At 36.5% G+C, this 13,908-nt stretch overlaps 1 non-coding gene across 1 annotated transcript; it reads left to right on the top strand.

Moving 5' to 3' along the window:
* The first annotated feature begins 4,393 nt into the window (after positions 1 to 4,393).
* On the top strand, positions 4,394 to 4,502 carry LOC113461480 (small nucleolar RNA R71). Its single transcript, XR_005509573.3, has one exon. It is a non-coding gene; the product is annotated as a small nucleolar RNA R71 (small nucleolar RNA).
* The last annotated feature ends 9,406 nt before the right edge of the window (positions 4,503 to 13,908 follow it).

A 13,908-nucleotide genomic window follows, 5' to 3' on the forward strand; every position in this document is an offset into this window, starting at 1 on the left:
AATTTTCTAATTGCCCAATACGATTTATGTTCTATTTCTACAGGCAGATGACACGCTTTTTCGTAGACTAGCCAGTAGGGAGACATGCCAAGAATGGTTTTGTATGCAGTACGATAGGCCCATAATGCATCTAATAGTTTCAAGGACCAATCTTTTCGTGATGGATTTACTGTTTTTTCTAAAATATGCTTGATCTTTCTATTGGCTAATTCTACTTGGCCACTAGTTTGCGGGTGATATGGGGTAGCAACTCTGTGGGTGACACCATACTTTTTCAATAAGGCCTCGAAAGGCTTATTACAAAAGTATTTTCCACCGTCACTAATTATAACCTTAGGCATCCCAAATCATGAAAAAATATTTCTTTTAAAAACTTCAGAACGGGTTTGTGATCATTGGTCCTAGAAGCGACAGCTTCTACCCATTTGGACACATACTCGACACCGACTAAAATGTACTCATATCCAAAAGACGGTGGAAATGGGCCCATAAAATCGATGCCCCAACAATCGAAAATTTCGATAATAGTAATGGGATGAAGATGCATCATTTGCCTACGAGTTAGACTTCCAATACGTTGACATTGATCACATGTCCTGCAGAACTTGTGGGCATCTTTGACCATAGTAGGCCAATAGAAACCACATTGCATGACCTTTGCGGCGGTTTTCTTAGAAGTAAAGTGTCCACCACAAGCATCAGTGTGACAGAAAGAAAGTACGCTTTGTATATCATGATCCGGTATGCATCGTCTAAAAATTTGGTCATTGCAATATTTAAATAAATAGGGTTCGTCATAGTAATAATTCCTCACTTCGCGCAAAAAAAGATTTCTATGTCGACCCCCAATGCTCCGAAATCCGGTTCGTGACAAGAAAGTTTACAATATCAGCATACCATGGCATAGTAGAAAGTGCAAACAATTGCTCTTCGGAGAATGAGTCCTTGATGGAAAACTGTGGTACCGAATCATTAAAAACTAATCGTGATAAATTGTCAGCAACCACATTTTCTACTCCCTTTTTATCTTTGATAGTGATGTCAAATTCTTGGAGTAGAAGTATCCATCGTATTAAGCGTGGTTTGGCCTCTTCTTATCCAACAAATATTTTAGTGCTGCATGGTCCGTGAAGATAACAATAGGAGCACCAAGGATATAAGAGCGAAATTTATCTAAGGAAAATCCTACTGCAAGCAATTTCTTCTCGGTGGTGGTGTAATTTATTTGAGCATCGTTTAAGGTTTTGTTTGCATAGTAAATGACATATGGCTTATTATCCTTGCGTTGTCCTAGGATAACTCCTATCGCATAGTCACTAGCATCGCACATGATCTCAAAAGGTAATGACCAATCAGATGGCTGCACGATGGGTGCAGTGCTAAGCATAGACTTCAACTTTTCGAATACCTTCTGATAGGTTTCAGTCCAATTGAACAGTGTATCAAGGGATAGGAGGTTACATAATGGTCGAGCTATGACACTAAAGTCCTTGATGAACCTCCTATAAAATTCGGCGTGACCCAAAAATGATCTAACATCTCTAACCGTCTTGGGTGCAGGTAGCTTAGCAATTAAATCGATCTTAGCTCTATCTACTTCCATGGCTTTCGATGAAACAATATGTCCTAGGACAATTCCCTTTGGCACCATGAAATGACATTTCTCCCAATTCAGTATCAAATTCTTTTCTATACATCGAGCTAAGACTGCTTGTAAATGTGACAGGCAATCATCAAATGAGTTGCCAAAAACGGAGAAATCATCCATGAACACTTCTAAAAATTTTTCGTTCATATCTTCAAAAATGCTGAGCATGCATCTTTGGAATGTTGCAAGTGCATTACACAATCCAAATGGCATTCGTCAGAAAGCAAATGTGCCAAAAGGATAAGTGAAGGTAGTCTTCTCTTGATCTTCTGGTGAAATTTCAATTTGATAATATCCCGAATAGCCATCGAGAAAACAATAGAAATCATGCCCTACAACTCTCTCCAACACTTGGTCTAGGAAGGGTAGAGGAAAGTGATCCTTTCGTGTGACCAAATTCAGCTTTCGGTAGTCAACACACATGCGCCAACTCATCGGGACACGAGTTGGAACTAGTTCACCTTGTCCATTTTCTACTACCGTCAAATCTGACTTCTTAGGAACGACTTGAGTAGGGCTTACCCACTTGCTGTCGGAAATTGGATAAATAATACCCACGTCAAGCAACTTGAGGACTTCTGCCTTAACCACATCTCTCATTGTAGGATTTAACCTTCGTTGCATTTACCTTGTGATTTTGGCATTGTCCTCCAAATATATCCGGTGCGTGCAAATTAAGAGGCTAATTTCCTTCAAGTCGGCAATAGACCACCCTAAGGCTCCTTTATGATTCTTTAGAACACCAACTAATTTTTTTTCTTGGGTATGATCAAGTCCAGACGAGATGATTACAGGAAAAGTATCTCCGGGTCCAAGAAAAGCATACTTAAGTTTCTTTGGTAAGGGTTTCAATTCGAGCTAGGGTGCTTGCTCACGGGATGGTACTATTTTCACCTCTCGAGGCGACAACTTCTCAAATGCTCCTACTTTTGGTCTCCACCCAGTGACCATCTTAATATCCAGATTATCCACAATAGGTGTGACTGTCAAATCATCATCATTGGTTCCATTAGGACACCAATCAATTAAGCTATCATCGGATGGGTCGTTAATTGCTTTAGCTAACAAATATTCTTCTGCAATGATTTTAACCCAATCAACCTCCTTACTCTCTTCGAGATCATTGGGTTGTTTGCACACATTAAAAATGTTCAGTTCTAAGGTCATGTTACCAAAAAAAAGCTTCATGACGCCATTCCTACAATTAATCAATGCATTCGAAGTTGCAAGGAATGGACGTCCTAAAATGACTGAAATCTGAGATTGTGAGTTCGAAGCCGGATGTGTGTCCAATATGATAAAATCGACCGAAAAGTGGAACTTGTCTACTTGGACTAATACATCCTCGATAATCTCTCTTGGAATTTTAACTGACCTGTCAGCTAATTGCAAAGTGACGGACGTTGGCTTCAACTCACCTAAACCAAGTAGCTCATATACAGAATACGGCAACAAATTCACACTCGCCCCTAAATCTAACAATGCTCGTTCTATCCTAAAGTCGCCTATGATGCATGAGATGGTTGGGCAACCTGGATTTTTATATTTAGGAGAATGTTGTGCTGCAAAATAGCACTCACATTTTTAGTTAAAAATGCCTTCTTCTTAACATTTAATCGGCGCTTGACAATACACAAGTCCTTCAAAAATTTGGCTTATGAGGGTACTTGTTTGATTGCATCGATCTTTACTTGCTTGAAAAGCTCAAGAATTTCAGAATTCGGTTCGAGCTTTTACAATGGCTTTAACCGTTGTGGAAAAGGTGGGAAAAAAGGACATTCAATTTTTTCGGTAGAAGTTGGGACCTCAACTTCATCTTTGTCCCTTTCATCGACTTTGGGAGCATCAAAATTAGAAGCAACCCACGGTCTCAATGAGACAGTCTGATCGATGACTTTCCCATTACGCAAAGTCATAATGCTCTTTGCATGTTCTGTATGCGAACTAGAAGGAGCCGTATTATTACTACCGTGCACTTGTGGGTTAGGTTGGGGTTGAGCTGGAAGCTTACCCTTCTCTTGGGTACTTAGGACGGTAGTCAACATTGACAATTGGTTCCTTATATCTTCAAAATTTCGAGTATTTTGAGCATTGATATTAGCTTGACCTTGTAGAAAAGTTTGTATAGATTGCAAGGTATCCTCGATATTCAGCTTTTGGGAGGGTGGTGATGCAAAAGTAGGATGTGCAGGTGGAGGAGCTGAATGGTGTGACTATTAAGGATGATTGTTTCTCCACCTAAAATTTGGATGATTCTTCCAACCAGGATTATAGGTATTCGAGTATGGATCGTTATAAGGCTTTTGGTAGGAGTTCATAGCATTTGCTTGATCGTGCAAGACTTCTTTGAATGCCGGTATGGTGGGGCAATCTGTAGTAGTATGATCCGACATATCGCAGATACCACAACACTCGTTTCTAAGCTCTATAGTCTTGACAGGCTCAACCTTCCTAAGCTCAATTTCTTCTACCTTCCTAGTTAGGGCTGCCATTTTAGCATGAAGATCATCCTCAGTTCTGAGGTTGTAAAGGCCTCCCTGTACAGAGCTAGTAGGCTTAGGTAAAGACTTATTGTTTCTATCCCCGTTATCCCAAAGTTGGGCAATCTCTGCAAGGGAATCCAAATACTCCCATGCCTCATCAGGTTGTTTTTATAAAAATCTTCCATTGCACATGGTCTCTACAAACTGTTTCAACTGTGGAGATAAACCTTCATAAAAGAAGCAAATAGTTCTCCAAGTTTCGAACCCGTGATGAGGGCATGAGAGAAGAAAGTCTTTAAATCTTTTCCAACATTCATAAAATGTTTCGTTGTCTTTTTGTTGGAAATTGCTGATATGTCTTTTCAAAAAGTTAGTCCTTTGTGCGGAAAAGAACTTTTTCAAAAATTCTCTCTGCATATCTTGCCAAATTCTTATTGATCTAGGTCGCAAGGAGTTTTGCCATGTTTTGGCCTTATCCTTTAGAGAGAAAGGGAACAATGTCAACTTGAGGACATTCTCGGTGACGTTTGGCACTCTAAATGTAATGCTCAATTCTTCAAAATTCTTTAAATGAAGATACGGACTTTTGGACTCTAACCCATGAAACTTGGGCAGCAATTGAATTACCCCTGGTTTGATGTCAAAATGTCCTACATTATCAGGAAAAATTATGCATGAAGGCTGACTAGTCCTAGCCGGTTGTAGGTATTGTCTTAGGGTCATAACATGGGGTTCACGTTCTTGATCGTGGTGGCTTCCCGCATCTTCATTTAAATCAGCCATCGCACAAGGTGTGAGATACTGCGAAGGAATTTCAGGGGTGTGTCCTAAGGAATGATCTAAAGTTGTACGACTTAATCGACCGGTGTCGTCCCTATTCCACTTTAGCATGCAAAATATTTTCCTCTCTTTTTTTTATTTTTTTAATATAAGTGCTATCTGAAGATATCTAAAAGGACATCCTACAGAAAAACAAAAATCTATTCACAATCAAGCATGCATTAAAACATTACACCTCAATTTCTAATATTTTTCTTAAATTTCTAGATAGCTCCTAACTGGTTTGAAGAGGACACCTAGGCCTCCAATCCGGTCTAGTAACCTAGTCGACCAGGTAAGCTCCCAGGTAAGTGGAGGGGTCATGATGCATTTAGCAAGGGTCCCACTTAAAACTCACTTTCCTCGAACAAAGACTGTCTCCCTTAGAGGGACAAAGCTTGCCTAGACATCGACTGGGCCATAGAGCGAAATTGGTGCAACTTTCAGTGGTCTTCATCCTATTGAGCTCGAATATCCTTAGGGGCCAACGTCTAGTTGATTTTAGTTAAGCTTAGGATATTTATGCACTGGGATGATTTTTGGTCTAAGGACGAGTGATGAAATTCCGACCTTATCTTTTTTAATGGGTTCAGTCCTTAGAATATTTTATGCTGATGCCTTATACTATATGCAACAATCAAGAATTTTTTTCTTTAATATTTTATGACATGACATTAAATTTCATTGAATAGTTGATCAAGCAAATTATTTATTTCTTTTTTTTAAAAATTTTATGAGCTGAAGTTTGAAATTGAATTCTAAAATTTAAAATTTAAAATTTTAGGTGTTCCCTCTTTTTTTTAATTTTTTTTTTTCAATTTTTAATTAGCAATAAGGGTTAATGAGATATAATAACAATAAAATTCTGATTCTAAAAATTTAAACACAGAAAATTCAAACAAAAATTAGCAAGATTTTATATTAATCTAATGGTATTAAAAGTCTCAGAATGTCAATCAGACCGTTCCGATAATCAAACAATGTGTCTGGCACCAGCTAACCAAATTTGAGTCCAATCAGACGGCTCGTTTTTATGATATCAGAGTTTGATGCAGACTATGCAGGGAATTTAAAAAAAATAGTAGTAAAGATTTAAATTTTTTTTTTGAAAGAAAAATACTAACTACTAAGATAAAAATTAAATCTAAAATTATACTAATAACTCAGCCGTTCCCCGGCAACGGCGCCAAAAACTTGGTGCTTTCGAAAAATTGTTCTCCCAAGTGTAGGAGAATCGCACAAGTAGTATAACTCGAAAGTCCGAGGTCGATTCCTCAGGAAACGGTCTATGAATTATTAGCATAATTTCTAAATGTAATTTTCAGTTGGTTTAGAAATTAAAAACAAAGAATAATAGATCAATAAATAAAGTTCGATGATATAGAGAAGGCTAGGGATCCGGAATCCTTCTTGACAATATTACTTTCAATAAATAAACTCGGCGATTCTTGATTAAGGATTAATATGATAGAGTAGTTCTAATCATGGAGTATACAATCTAAGAACATGAATTCAACATCCAAGTATTTATCGTGCCGGTTACGTCTACGACAAATCAAGCATCAAAACAATCCATGCATCAATATATATAAACCATACAAGTCTATCTCATAGATGAGTATGCAAGAATCAAAGTCATACCAATAGATATTAAACAATTAGAATACAAGTTTAGAGTATACTTGATGAAAGCAACATGCCAAGGGTTCATCCATCATCCTTTGCCAAAAGAAATTAGCCCTCCATTCAAGAAATTAGCCTCACCATTTTTTTTTATTCTTTTCGGAAATAGGGCTCTTTTTCTTTCCTTCCCAAACGGCTGGAGCTCCTCCTCTGTTTCCTTTCTTCAACCGCAGCAGCCCTCGCCTCCTCTGTTCTTCCTCTTCTTCTCTCCAAATGAGCCTCCCCCCTCCTCCCAGCCGAGAGAGATCCTTATATAGTTCGTGAGAGCCCTATTGCTCGCCGGAAAATGGGCTCGGATGGCTGTGGAGGAGCTGATTGCGGACGCTGGAAACCCTGGGCGGTGATCGCGGGAGCTGGAGCTTGGACGATCGGGATAAATGGGGCTGAGAGGTAATCGCGGCTGGATCCGGTGCTGAGAATGGACGCGATGGAGGATCGCCACAGACGCTGGGATCATGAACACGGGAGAATCACGCTGAGAGCTAGACGCGTGAATGGAGGAGGCGGACGCTGGGGCTGCGCGTGAGGATCACTGGAGAAGATTGCTCACGATGCGACGCTTCACGAGAAGCTCGCATAGGATCTGGAGGCTTGATACGGGTGCTCTGCGGACGCTTGGGAGGTGATCGCGGTCAAGACGGGATTGCAGGGAGAAGAGGACCGGATGCCGTGGATGAAGCGGACGCTGGGACTGGGGGTTGAGAACGCGGTCAAGATGGGAAGGGAGTTGATCACTGGTGCGGATGGAATCAGGATGCTAGGATTGGGTGCGGGAGATCAAATCACAGATCCTGGCTCACGGACGGCTGGAAGATTGGGTTGCATTGCGGAATTTGGGGAGTCGCTTGGGTGCGCGGAAGAAGAGTCATAGACTCTATTCTGCAGTTGGGAGGATGCATCCTTTTTAGATGAATTTATATAAAATAATGTTAAAAATTATAATAAGTGCTAAGGATAAAATATTAATCATACAAATGTTAACATCTATTATTTATCATTATTTTGCTAGCATTAGGCTAAGTTAATTGGTACTTAGATCGTACTTTTGTGCTCTCATCAGTGACCAAACTCTCCTCCCGGCCACCACTGCTGGTTCTCCTGATCTCTCTCTTCCTCTCCTCGGTGAGGACCACCACGGCGGGGAGAGCCCATCATCATGCTATACCCCTCCTAAGCCAACGTCACTACTGATTTTTCCCTAATCTATCTTTCCCTATGTCTCTCATTGATGATTCTTCAAATGCTATGGTTTTGGCATTCTACTATAATCATTGATTCTTCAGGATGACCCTGGATCTCCATTTATTTTTTAAAATCTCTTTTTTTTTTTCATTTCTTATTTGGTGAGCATTTTCCTTCTTATTAGATTTTTTTGTAAACTAAGTTTTAAAGCTAATTTTAATAACTAGGTACTCGTTGCCAAAAGTGTTTTTTGTGACTCTCGAATAACCAAGATTCTTAGAGAGAGATGAGGGAAAGGGTTCATCTGGGTCTTGGTTTATTTTTTAAAAATCTCTATTTCTTATTAGGTTAGCATGTTTCTTCCTATTATATTTTTTTTCTATTCTACTGATATCTTTTATTGCATCCAAGATTTTTTTTTATCCTTTACTCTTTATTTTTTCATTTCAATATTTAATTTATGTCATCTTCACCAAATTGAATTCCTGATATATCACTTGGGTGCATGTAAACTAAGTTTTTAAGCTACATCAAATACATTTAGAAGTTTAATAACTAGGTACCAGTTGCCAAAAGTATTTTTGTGACTCTCGAATAACCAAGATTCTTAGAGAACTCAAACCAGAATTTCACAGTTCGGATACCAAAAAAAGTGAAAACGAAATTGGACTTTGGTTGGTATTTCATCTAATAACAAGATTGATAACCAAATTGGACTCGTTCACAGCTATGGTTTATGGAAATGCATGGAACATAATTTCACAAATTATATACAAAAAAGGAATCAAATTGGGCTTTGATTGGTACTTCTAATTAGAACCTGATTGGGATCTATCAGTAATAACCAGAAAAAAAAGGGGGAAAAGGTCTTCCATGATTTTAGATCATTTTGGTGGATCTTATTAGGCTTCCATGGGAATTAGTAGCTGGATGAGAAATAGAATGGGAGAGAAGGCAATTGGACCATATACAATCTTAGTTAAATTAATGATTAAGTATTCTCTATTAGTATTGTTATTACATATCAATGAGGAATCTAAAAATGAACGATATAGGAGTCCTCCTCATGTTATTAATTAGCTTTCATTACTAGGAACCCAAGATAGAAGAGTTCTCCCTTGCATCTTTCTCTAATTTTTTACTTCCAGATCAATTGATATTTTTTTTAATTATTTGAAGTATTTTGTATATTTTTCTTATTTTATATTTTCTCATTTTATTAGTTGATATATTTGTAAAATTTTCTTATTATATATATATATATATATATATATATATATATATATATATATATATATATATATATATATATTCTTGCCTAATATTTTCTTAATGATTTCTTAGTTATACTTTTATAAAAATTATGAAATATTTTTATAATTATTCTATTATTCAATCCATTCCAAGTATTACTTGTAGCAGAAAACTTAACTCATAGCTTTAAAACCATTATTTTTTTTTATTTCCTCCTACATTATGATGGTATTTTTACTAGTAAGCCATTATCCACTTAATGGGACTTGGCATTGAGACGATCGAGGGTGACCTAGCATGCCGCTTTGTTGGCTCATGCTCCAAGGAAACAAACACATTTTGTCCTCACATTACTCTTTCTTCTATGTCTATTGGAATGTTGTGAGGAACATGACTCTCCAAGTGTGTGTGTAAAGGCTCAACATTATACTAAGCTCTTCATTGACCATATGAATGTCCATAGAATAATATTATTAATATAACTTTTTATTTAAATAATAAATAGATCTATAATAATCAATTGTTACATATAATGATCAACTATTACATATATATAATTTTCTTCTTATTATATATATATTATTGACTAATATTTTTTTAATGTTTTCTTAGTTATACTTTTATAAAATTATCAAATAATTTTGCAATTATTCTATTATTCGATCCATTCTAAGTATTATTTGTAGTAAAAAAACTTAACTAATAGCTTTGAAACCATTACTCTTTCTATTTTCCCTAGCATTATGATGGTATTTTTACTAGTAAGCCATTATCCACTTAATGTGACTTGGCATTGACATGATTGAGGGTGACCAAGCTTAGCGCTTTGTTGGCTCACACTCCAAGAAGAAACACATTTTGTCCCCACATTACTTTTCTTCTATGTCTATTGGAATGGTGTGAGAAGCATGACTCTCCATGTGTGTGTATGTGTAAATAAAAGCTCGGCATTGTACTAAGTTCTTCATTCACCATATGAATATCCATAGAATAATATTATTCATGCAACTTTTTATTTTGAATAATAAATAGATCTATAATGATCAATTGTTACATATATGTGTGTGTGTGTGGAGGCTCGACTTGAGATGAGCTCTCTATCGCCATATGAGCACCCATATTAATAATGTCACTATATGATTTTTTTTTTTTTTTACTTTGGATAATAACTAGAGCGTTTATAGCTTATACAAGAGGAAGATGGGCCTATAATGATCACTTGTTAATAGATATATGTTATAACTTATAAGTGGGTATTATATTATCTATTCCTTTAATTATAAGTAAGTATAAGTGGTAGATAATGGAATATCTTAATATTATCAAAATCAAGAGTACTTATAATTGATACTTAAGAAGATTATCTAACTAAAATAGATAAGTATAATAAGTCGTATACTTACCTAAAATGATATTACTATGTTAGTTTAGATATTTGGCTGAAGTTTTTGGTCAGCCATTATTAAAGTTACATTGCTCAATATGCAACAAAAGTCTAGCTATTGAAGTCTTCTATTTTTTATAATTTAGTACATTGTTATATTGCATTTCAATAATAATAGAAAAAAGAAGAAAAAATACCTTTGTATTGCATAGTTCCGGTATTAGTGACGTTGGTTTTACTAACAAGAGTTTTTCTATGAAGTCTTAACTTATGCAGAGTTTTCATTTGCTATATAGATGATAGTATTAGTGATATTAGTATGCCAATCATCATTAAAGTTATTGCTTAATGTACTGCAAAAATTTGGCTATTGAAGTTTTCTATTTATTATAATTTATTACATTGCTATATTTTATTGAAAGAACATTTGAAAAAAGACAAAAAAACTCCCTATGCATCATTCAGGTTATATGCTAGTTTATGTATAAAGAAAGACTTATATGCACATAAATAGATTTAATTGCACTTGAGTGGATCTCCACTTCAATCGAATCAGGTTTAGATCGGATAATAAAAGTTTCATATTGATAATACGAATGTCAGATATGATCTACTACCTCTAAACTATTTATACATCATAAATCATATAGATTTGGGGACTCCTAACATATGCATGGTCAAAGAAACATATATTATTTCATGTTATTTAAACTGTCCAATTTTTTGACCACTTAGGGCTCGTTTGGTTCGCGGGAAACATTTTTCTTCCTAGGAATATGATTCCTGGGAAACAAATTCCTAGGAAGAGGATGCCTAGGAAAGTACTTTTGGCATGTTTGGTTGACCATGGAAAAGTGACAAATTTCCAAGGTGCTTATGTTTGGTTGGCCATCCACTTTCTTAGGAAAGTTATATATAATTCCTATTATGCCCTTAATAAAAATTAGGTTTTTAATGCCTCTTTAATGCTTCTTTAATGCTGAAGGGACTTTTTGGGAAAAAGTAAAAATGGAGTGATTCCCGCCTCATGGGAAAGTAACTTTCCCATGTTTCTCATGGGAAAGACTTTCCCATGAAATGTGGGAATCACATTCCCATGGGAATACAACTTTCCCTTCTCTCTCCTTTGAAAACTCCAACCAAACAAGAGGTATCTCATTACTTTCCCGTTGACCACACTTTCCCCCCTTCTTTTCCCGTGAACCAAACGAGCCCTTAATGTATATGCTCAGGGTCTCCAAATCATATGATTTTTGGTGTATAGAGATAGTAGATAATATCCAACAATTTAAATCATCGATGTCCGACCTTTATTGTTTATTCTACAGTGAGTGAAGATTTACTCAAGTATGGCTAAGTCTATCTCTCTCCAGATCTATATAGGCATGTGCAATCATGATTTTTATAAGTTAGAACGAGAAATATTTTATAGTTAAAAATTTAAAAAAAAATGATATTTATTCTTGGCATAAAATATTTTATATAGTACTTTGTTGTTACTTGGCATAGTAATAAATTTTATCATGGCTACCTTATTGTGCAACAATTGTTGCAACTTACTCTCAGTATCTTGAAAATTTGTTTTATCGTAATATTATGATAACTTTAATGCAAAAGTAGTATTATTATTTCATTTTTAATCCATTACTTTTTTATTATAATGCTAATATCACAACCATTAATAATGTCTATTACAATGCATTAGTTCATGTTACAACAATCTATTATAATATAAATATTAATAACTAATTTTACTATATTTTATTGCAAATAAATACTATTTTAAAATTTAAACTAGTGTATCAAATTATCTTCAAAAGTGTTTGTATGTTCAAAAAAACTATTTGTATATAATAAAAAGTGAATGAAAAGGCAACATTATAACTCTATTACAATAACCACTATAATATTGGTTATTTATTATAAAATTTTTAAATATTATTTTTGAGGTAAATAGTGGTTATTATAACCGTTATGATATTTGTTGCAGCTAAGAATCGATATGACCGAGGCGCCAAGCTGGTGAGTTGCTGGAGACCTCGGTGGTCGACCATTCAGGTTGTGAAGATCAGCAGAAAGTCGAGGCATGGCCAAGATAGCGCAGGAAAGCTAAGATCGTGTTCGAGCCTTTGCTCTAATGTTGGGCTTGAAACAATAAAAATAAAAATAAAAATAATGTCAACGAGTATTTGGTGAAAGATCCTCTAATATCTAAATCCGAAGAACTCTTAAGAAATAATGGAGGAGGTTGTAAAAATGGTAGAGCAACAACACAAAAATCTAGAATGCCCAAAAACAGCTCTTTTAGGGCTCAATTATATTATAACAGTACAGCACATATTTAGAGTCTTGCGAGCAAGGGCCGAAACCATGGCTGAAACCATTATAATGATCCTTGTTTTTCTTGAAAATTGATAATCGTTTTAGACTTATTTTTGTGAGTTTGGACTTCTCTTGAATTTGCACTGTGAACTGTCCCATGTAATAATGCAACTTTAATGTGTCAGAGAACCCGCCCATGCCGTTGATATTTCAAAACAAAAATCAGATGGCAGCGGAAAGGGGGCATGTGCGGGATCGACGTTCATCGCATGAACGTTGTTTTCGAGACCTTTCGTAATTAGGTAAGAATTAAAACTTTTAAAACTATTAGGAAGATCAGATCTTCACCTTGCGCGGGTAGATGATCACCGCAAATCTGAATTCGTGGTTTTGGAAGAGGGTTCGCTTGAAGCCGTTCAAACGTCCGGCCTCTACGGGTATCCACACGAAGCAGGATCCGATCCAAGCTCTCTATCTCACCGGGGTGCTAGCTCCCTTGCAGAGATAGCTTTTGATGGCTGATGTCCTCTCTTTCAATCAACTCTTGATTGCACTTGAGAGGAGGAAGAAGAAGGATGAAGACTTGATGAAGAGCCAAAGCCTGCCTGCAGCCTTTTCCTTTCTTGCGTTGGAAGAAGGAAGAGAGGAAGAAGGATGACGCCAAGCACTTGATCTCTTCAAGCTTGCTTGCGGCTGAACACCAAGGGAAAGGAGAGGGCCACGGCTTGGAGGAAGAGAGGATTCCACCTTAAAGGGGGCCGGCCCTAGTCCTCCTTTTAAAGGGAGTGGAGCTCCTAACAATTAGGAGCTCCATGATAACTTACCAAAGAAGGGGCGCCGGCCCTAGCTCTTCATGTCGCCCTAGCCAAGTAGAGAGGGGCTGATGTCCCTCTTACTTGGTTAACCTAATCCTCTTCCAAAGAGGATTAGGTGCCTCTCTCATGGTTTAATCCTAATCTAATTAGGATTGGCCAAATTGGGTTCAATCTACGCTAGTCCTAATCCAATTAGGACTTGAATGAACCATGACTCAATTGAACTCTTCAATCCTAATCCAATTAGGAGTCATGTTGATTCATTGGATTAATAATTAATTTAGACTTAAGGAATCCTAATCCAATTAGGATGTATTT

This window comes from Phoenix dactylifera, chromosome 6 (assembly GCF_051530095.1).
Source record: "Phoenix dactylifera cultivar Ajwa chromosome 6, Ajwa_hap1_PhDact_Kaust_v1.1, whole genome shotgun sequence".
Classification (NCBI taxonomy): Eukaryota; Viridiplantae; Streptophyta; class Magnoliopsida; order Arecales; family Arecaceae; genus Phoenix; species Phoenix dactylifera.